Source organism: Tachypleus tridentatus, chromosome 12, assembly GCF_004210375.1.
Source record: "Tachypleus tridentatus isolate NWPU-2018 chromosome 12, ASM421037v1, whole genome shotgun sequence".
Taxonomy (NCBI): Eukaryota; Metazoa; Arthropoda; class Merostomata; order Xiphosura; family Limulidae; genus Tachypleus; species Tachypleus tridentatus.
The window spans coordinates 40333185-40342320 of NC_134836.1; positions in this window are offsets into that span (position 1 = coordinate 40333185).

The window sequence follows — 9136 nt, forward strand, 5'->3', positions numbered from 1 at the left end:
AAATAATCACACGGCTAATGGGACATACCAAACTGTTATTACTGAGGTTTTACTCGTTCTGATATCATACGAGGAGATTAAGGCTATAGATGTATGTCATACTTAGTAGCTTCAAAATCAGAATGATGAAATCCCTTACAAAGTTTTCAATAAAAGATAAACATATTATGTGTTTGGCTATTTGATAATATCCACCGACTACCACTGTAGAGATATTTAGAGTAATAGGATTTGTGTCCAGTTTTGACAAAGCCATTAATTTAGTATATTAATTGGAATCGGTTCAAATATAGTATTCCAAGTAATTCTCTTTGGAATCAACACTAACCTGTGATGTTTTGTTTTTAACTTAACCGTTATTTAGCTGATTACGTGTAAAATCTTTTGTTTCAAATAATAAACACAAAATAATTCTTCGTGAAAATGAAGACTAGACTTTACCTAATTTTAGATTCGTGAACAAAAGTATATTTTTTTAACCTGGATGTTTATTCGTCGAAATACAAAAATATTGACAACAGTAAAGATTAAAGAATGTTTTCATTTCGTAATGTGAAGATATTCTGAAAACTACTACATTTCTAGTGACTCATCAAAGCTGATTCTTTTTATTTACTAGTTTAAAGCTTGTACTATAGATGTAAACATGTTAGATGGAAACAGACAAGAAGATCAGGAATTATATTTAAGTTGCTCATTCCATATCCGTACTGCCGTATTTGAAATAACCGCCAATTTCGGTGGATTCTATCTGTCGACGCAGATTAAAAACATTTCTATAAACAACAGGCGGCAGTATATTCGCGTTGTGTGAAAAACAGAGCCGACTTTAAAGTATCCGCGGTAAATCCATCCATTACCTGTGGCAAGTGTGTGTAATAATAATATGTTACCCGCCTTAAGTAGATACGAATTGTTCATATCAAATATGTGTATATGTGTAAGCTTTTACCCTACATGTCACTCGTGTGTATAATAATAGTAAAATACACGTCACCTGCGTGTAACAACTGTATATTACATAATACACACTTGACATTACATGTAATCCGTGTGGATACAATTTGTAATCTAAATGTCGTGTAACATATAAAAGTTATGCTTGCATGCTTTCTCAGAGTGTATAAGAATTGTATATTACTTTGCATGTGTGTTTATAAGAAAGATACATTAGATATTATATATTAGATTTCATATATGTAAAAGTTTCAATACGTTGTATTAAAACAATTTTGAATAAGTAAATCAGCTCGTCACGTGTTCACCACAGCCAATATAAAGTAGCGGAAGAATTAATGTATCAGAACTACATTTCCGCATTGGTTGACGTTACTAGATAGTGTGACGCCCCCCAAAATTAATTCTTTAGATTCACAGCTCTTTACTACTTCAAATATTAATACGCTTAGATCGAAATGATGTGTAATTATCGGTGATTTACAAATTTTGTTTGTTTTGTTTTTGCAACAAGCGTACCCTTGATGCGGTAAATAAAATGCGTTGTATTGTAACAAATGAGAATCCATAAACACAGAGATCGGAGGAGAAACACTATCAACGCATCCCAAGCAATAAAGCAATACACTTAAAACCGATTTGTGTCTAAAAACAAAGCCAACGAGGTACAGGCTTACCAACGTACGGCTTCTAGCTATAAATCACGTTCAACTATTGCATAATCAAGCCAGTTTGACAATAAAATACAATACAATGGTGTTCATGTTCTTCCATATGAAGACATATGGTTCAAGTCAGTGAATGCACGCCTATATTTTCTTGTGTGATCGGTTTGTTAAAACTAGCGCTAAGAACCATCAGCTTCGTGCACTAAAAAGACTATGGAGAGCATGAACAGAAGAGTTGTGTGCTTTTTATGTGACAGCCTTACGATGGATTCTTTTATCGTGGAACCTACGCTGAAGGGCTATTTTCAAAATACAAAGTCATCAAATAGAGCATGACTGGATATAGCTACATGGGCTATAACGACTTGGTAAGGCTCCAAAATAACGTTTATGTATGAGAAACTTGTTTCGTTGACTTTTTAATCTCATGAAAAAACCACAGCCAATTTTTATCCACAACTGGATAAATCGATTACAGTGGCCAGACATGGTAACTGATATACCTATGGAATGCAATGTAAGATACTGATTTGAGATGGGCATCAAATTTGAGAAATTTCAAAGCATTTAGTTATGAAATTTCATTAAGTCTGTCCATAAACTCTATGTTTTTGTTTTACATATAAGTACTATAACGAAAAGAAAAGCATTAGGAACAGTTAATCATGATACTTTAACAGTTACATCATTCAGTTAAACAAAATTAAATTCTCCATTATTTTTTCACGGAAGTAATTTCTGCAATAATTGATTTTTCTAAATAAATCTCACCTATGAAGTGAAAGCCACACATGCATATTAGGTGAATTGAGCTGTTAAACCTTTCAAATATTTCATTTTAATAACTATAGTTCAACTCTCAAATGTGGCCTAGTGGGCAGCGTATTAGGGTGCGAATCGAACAATTTGGGGCCACACACACTTTCAGTTTGTGAACGTGTCATAAATATGAGTAAATTCTGTTATTCACTTCCCAACGTAAGACAAAATTATTGTGGAAGTGGGTTTTACTGGCTTAAGGCTCTGGTCACTGAGGGGACAACTGTTTCCGAGTCCAAGGGACCTTTCACAGGACGTTCTAGTCCATGCGCGAGAGAAATTCAGTTCCAATTTATATTTCGAACTAGTCATTTGTTTCTCTTTTTAATAATAACTTATATTTCGGTAGTGTGTTGAGCGTTAGCTATCACTTAACATTCGTGAAATCTAATTTTTTTTCCAACCACCTGTACTCAGCACATTCATACGAATCATATCATAATCTATGCACACAGATATTTTATACAACAACATCATTATAGTGAGTAAATCTTTGTTACTAATGAAAAACGTAACTTTTCTTCGATTACTTTCCATGTTTATTCAAAACGAGTTGGTTTAAAAAGGGCGAAAGGATTACTTCCACATGCTCTAATTGTTCGACGCAGTTTGATAATCTGTAATTATCGCACAGAAGTTAACACCACATCGATTAATTAAATGGTCTAAGGCTGAAGTTTAAATCGAAAAGTACTGGATACGTTGTTTGTAGAATCGATGTAGTGCAAGCTTATTTGTTTGGCTTTGTTTTAGCTCCATAATGACCTGAGGAAAGACAGCTAGCTTTGCAGACCCGCCATAACAAGAGCTTTGTGTTGCTATGTGAAAGGAATAAAAGAATTGGTTACTTTTATGACAAACCCACTTGGAATTATAACGTTATAAGCCTCAAGGCTCACCGCTGAGTTACTAGGGGACAGACGCCATATTAAAGACAAATTGTAAAGTAACAAAAACGTTATCTTTAATGTTTCAATTCTTAGTGAAGTTATACCTGTATAAGTGCTTCTACAGTGTGTTCCACTGCTTCTCTTCTTTACACACAAAGAGCGCTTTGATTTAATTAGGATTCCTCTCACCTGGAAAGGCTTTGTCCAATGGTCCCTCTCGAGGACATCCATTCAAGTGTAAAGTAACAGAGAAAGTCAATAAATAAAATATAAAGACACACAACTTAGAAATATAACATTCTAACGAAAGTGAAAAGGTTATAACATCCATTAATCGCATTTACTTCTTCGTACGATTTCAAGATTATTTTAATAATTCAGGTAAAGAAACATAATAAAAGAAAGTTTAAGATTATTTAGTTCTCCAGCTCTAAACACAGTACGTGGATTTCCGAATCTTGCCGACATATAGACACAGAAGGATGCTGTAGTTAACACTTGGTATCGACTCGCAATAAACTAGTTAGCTCGAAACTGATCACAACGTAACTTTATTGTCAAATATGACGAAATAAGTTTAACTTTGCAATTAGTATTAATGCTGTAATATAAGTACATGACTGACGATTTTTACATTACGAGAGCCACTTAAGGAAACTGAAGATCTTATTTCGACTTAAACTTTATTCCACACGATACATTGTTACATCTGTACAAACATAATAGATACATTATATCAATTCTCACACATCACCGCAATGTATATTTAGAGCTCACGCATTAGCAAAGCGATAAGTCTGCGACCTTACAACGCCAAAACCTGGTTTTCGATATCCATGGTGGGTACAAAACAAGTAGCCCATTGAGCAACTTTGTAGCTTTGTGATTAACCGCAAACAAATAATTGTTGAGACAAACCGTCTTCAATGCTAGCACCATCTAGTGGTTACTTTACATAAAACAAATAAGCAGGCGAACGAAGGAGGAAATTTATCTGATTTTTTTTTTTTTTTGAATTTCGCGCAAAGCTACTCGAGGGCTATCTGTGCTAGTCGTCCCTAATTTAGCAGTGTAAGACTAGAGGGAAGGCAGCTAGTCATCACCACCCACCGCCAACTCTTGGGCTACTCTTTTACCAACGAATAGTGGGATTGACTGTCACATTATAACGTCCCCAGGGCTTAAAGGGCGAACATGTTTGGTGCGACCGGAATTTGAACCCGCGACCCTTAGTTGAGCCCGGCATGGCCAAGCGTGTTAAGGCATGCGACTCGTAATCTGAGGGTCGCGGGTTCGTATCTCCATCGCATCAAACATGCTCGCCCTTTCAGCCTTTGTTTCCTAAGAATTTTTGTAACACATTTAAAAGCAATTCATGCTTCTTCTTTTTTTCAAACTTCCTCATCGTTCTTTCAAACTGTTCATCAGAAATATGTTTCGTAATCTGAGGTAAAAAATCTCTGATTTTTTTAAGTTTCGCTTCTGGAAGAGCTGAAAATTACTCATATAGATATCTGAACAGTGGCGATCTTTGTCTAAGGCCTTTACAAACTGTTTCATCCAGCCCAGTCTTATGACGTGAAGTTGATAGGACTTTCTTTGTAAGCCCAGTTTTATGTGAAGTGAAGGTAATAGAACTTGCTTTATAAGCCCAGTTTTATGTAAAGTGAAGATAATAGAACTTATTTTATAAGCCCAGTTTTATGTGTAGTGAAAGTGATAGGACTTTCTTTGTAAGCCCAGTTTTATGTGTAGTGAAGGTGATAGGAATTTCTTTGTAAGCCCAGTTTTATGTGAAGTGAAGGTAATAAAACTTACTTTATAAGCCCAGTTTTATGTGAAGTGAAAGTGATAGGACTTTCTTTATAAGCCCAGTTTTATCTGAAGTGAAGGTAATAGGACTTTCTTTGTAAGCCCAGTTTTATCTGAAGTGAAGGTGATAGGACTTTATTTGTAAGCCCAGTTTTATCTGAAGTGAAGGTGATAGGACTTTCTTTGTATCAACAAAACTTTCACGCATAATTTTTTCCAATCGTGGTATCAGGCTGGCTCTGCGTGGGCATTGTTTTTTTATCCAGTGCTGATTTCGTGCTCTGCTGTCTCATTTACATAACGTAAAACGTCGAAACTTTGTATAACTGAATTGTTGACCCAGTGATATATAAAGAACTTTTAAATTTCCACGCAGTAACCAACAACGTTCTTTGTATTTTATGTTATTAAGACGTTCAAGATTTTTGTAAGTTTCCTCCAAAGGAACCAGATGCACATATATTACATTGTGAAGGAGAACACCTTTTAGACTTCTTTTGGAGGAATCAGTGAACAATCTTTCTTACGCGGTTCATGGATAGCAGCTTCCAGCACTGGTATTAATCCAACAATATTCTTACAATACAGCAGTAGGAGGAATCGTTGAACAATCTTTCTTACGCGGTTCATGGATAGCAGCTTCCAGCACTGGTATTAATCCAACAATATTCTTACAATACAGCAGTAGGAGGAATCGTTGAACAATCTTTCTTACGCGGTTCATGGATAGCAGCTTCCAGCACTGGTATTAATCCAACAATATCCTTACAATACAGCAGTAAAACTTTCTGCAAACTGTTTATAACTGTTGACCGTTTGTATACTAACAATTTCTCGTGGATTCTAGAGCAATTGCAATTTGTCTAGAAAAACATATAGCCAGAGGTTGTCAACATTTTAAGCATAATAAAATGTAACCTAAATGAAAACTTATGTAAAACTACATTTAACGTTTTGTGAAAAATCTGTAGTGATAGAAAATTTCCAAAGAATAAAATTATCACAAACCTGTATAATTTTCCAGGAGAATCTTTACCTCATAGATACTCCTATAATAGTACTTTCTAAATAGTTACATTTCCCTATTTTTCATAATTCCCCAAATATAATCCCTATTTGGTAATTTTACAAAATATTTCACCTTGAATATTCCTTGCTTAATAATTTTCGTAAAAGAATCTATCATTGGTAATTACCCATTAGGTCAACGGATAATATTACAAATTTGCAAAGCTAAAATCTAGAGCTCAATTCCCCACAACTCACAAAGTGTAATACAGTATTTCTTGGTGTTAAGTAACCACAAATAACTCAATGGTAATTTCCTTCCCATAACTTTTTTGTTAACTCTTTAAAGATATTTATGTTTCGATGGTTTCAGGCATGCACTATTTTATTATAGTGAAAATATCACACGCCAGAGAAAACAAGAACCGTTATAAGATATCCTAAGGATATCACAATGGTTGCGCCTCCAGGCGAAGGAATTTTGTTGTTTTTTTTGTTTTGGAATTTCGCGCAAAACTACACAAGGGCTATCTGTGCTAGCCGTCCTTAATTTAGCAGTGTAATACTAGAGGGAAGCCAGCTAGTCATCACCACCCACCGCCAACTCTTGGGCTACTCTTTTACCAACGAAAAATGGGATTGACCGTCACATTATAACGCCCCTACGGCGACCCTCGGGCGCCAGGCCTAGGCGAAAGAAATAAAAAGGTTTTAGTTTGTTCCGTAACAAGAGCTTCGAAGTTAATTATTTGTATTTTTCGATACAAATAAATAGAAAACACTTTTGTAACAAAATCAATGTGTCTGACTTTAAAAGTTAACAGTACTCGTAGGAAGTCTGAGCAATCAGTCTGTTAAAATATGCTTTCTCTCTCTGCTTTTCTTAAATTTATAAGTGGAAGATAATATGTAAAAATAAGCACCGTATATAACATCCAATCATAAACTTCACTAAAATAACCCATATTATATGGTAACGTGTATTACACTGCTATGTAGCACTGGTGTTCCTCGAAATGAGTCAAGAAAGTTCTACACGCAACTGTGAAGATTTATTGATACATTTCGTATTGCGATAAACAACAATCATTATGACTTAATACAAACAAACTACCAGTGACCAATTAGAAGATCTTCTTTGCTATTGGTTGCTTTCTAAACGCTTGCATGAAAAGACGTTTTCTTTCAGTTTATTTGTTTGTGCAAGACATTTCACTGACAACATTAAGACCATACTGAAATGTATATATATAAAAGTGTGTGTGTGTAGAAATAATCTTCGTTGTCAGAATAGTTAAAATAACTTGGCAATGTTAACATAAGTAATATCGGTTTTCTTTCTTTTCAGGGTGATTACGTCTCTTACTATTTCGTATTTTGGTATATATATCTTTATTACTTCAAATGCGTTAGTATTTTCGAACTCACCGAAAAGGGAGCTAAGAAGAAATGTGTCTTTGGAGAGCAATACTTCAGAAAATCCATAATTTTGAGAACTGCATACACTAACAGGAAATTTTATGTGATATATAACACTATAGAGTGTTGTACTGTAAATAATAAATAAAGAACCCTCCACATCTTGATAGGCAAAATTTATTGGTTATTTTGGTTTGAATAAATCAGAGAAGTAAACTTATTTGATGCAGTTAAGTTTCGTAGTTTGATTCTACTACAACAGTTAAAAAACACAATTCAAACAAAATTTTAGTTGAAAGAGAAATTTTTATATTTAAGCTCAAATACGGGTACCAAAAACTGATATTCAGCTTTATAAGCCCTCAAAGTTATAGCTGACTCGCCAGAGAGCCATTTGTAAAATTTTATATTAGAATATCTAATAAGATTAGAGTAACCATTTATACAATGTACATATAAAACGATGTGATGGACCGTTTTCTCTTACGCTTCACTTTACAGCTTGATTCGCATTTAACTAAATAAATTTATTTTTTGTTGTTAAAATTGTTTTAAGATTCAGAAAAAGAAAAATAAATACGAAGTTACAGAGCTCTAAAAGTAGTATCAATCCAAAAAAGTTCACTTCGTACAAACTCCTTAGTTTGAACCAGTACACCAATAAAATTTATTCCCATAAACCGGTTTTATATTGTGTGTCATGAAGTACCGGGCTTCTCTATTTTTTACAACGTTAAAATGTTCGATTAATGTAAAAAACACGTTCCGAAAATATTGTCAACAAATGTAATCCACTTGAAAGTTATTGAAAAGGAAAGTCTGCTAGATAAAATAATGATTACACAACGTTTCGATCGACCTCTGTTCTGTGCTCATCATGTTACGAATACCGTTTCAAAATTCATTATTTTCTTCTCCATGGCTTGATAATAAACTTCTTCGGGGACAAAGAACTGCAATTTCCAGTAACATTAATAACGGCCCGGCATAGCCAGGTGGTTAAGGCACTCGACTCGTAATCCGAGGCTTGCGGGTTCGAATACCCGTCACACCAAATATGCTCGCTCTTTCAGCCGTGGAGGCGTTATAATGTGACGATTAATCCCACTATTCTTTTGTTAAAGAGTTGGCAGCGGTTGTTGATGACTAGCTGCTTTCCCTCTAGTCTTACACTGCTAAATTAAGGACGGCTAGCACAGATAGCCCTCGTGTAGTTTTGCGCGAAATTCAAAACAAACAAACAAACAATAGTAATTGTCAGTTATATTAATACTCCATTTTCGTTATTGAACATCTTATAACAGTTAATGACGATACTTATATAGGTTTTCTCTAAACATTAGCTACAGTTATGTGAAAAAGTTAGGATGAAAGCCTGTGTATTTGTGTAACATTTTTGGATATACAGATATTTAATCTCAATTTCAAAAATACTGAGAGATTATAGGAATATTACTAAACAATTAAAACTGAAGAAAAGACTTTTCAAGATCTTCTGTAAATGTCATGCTACAAAAATGCATATTCGAACTGATGAAAAAGTTAGGATACCCTACCCCTTAA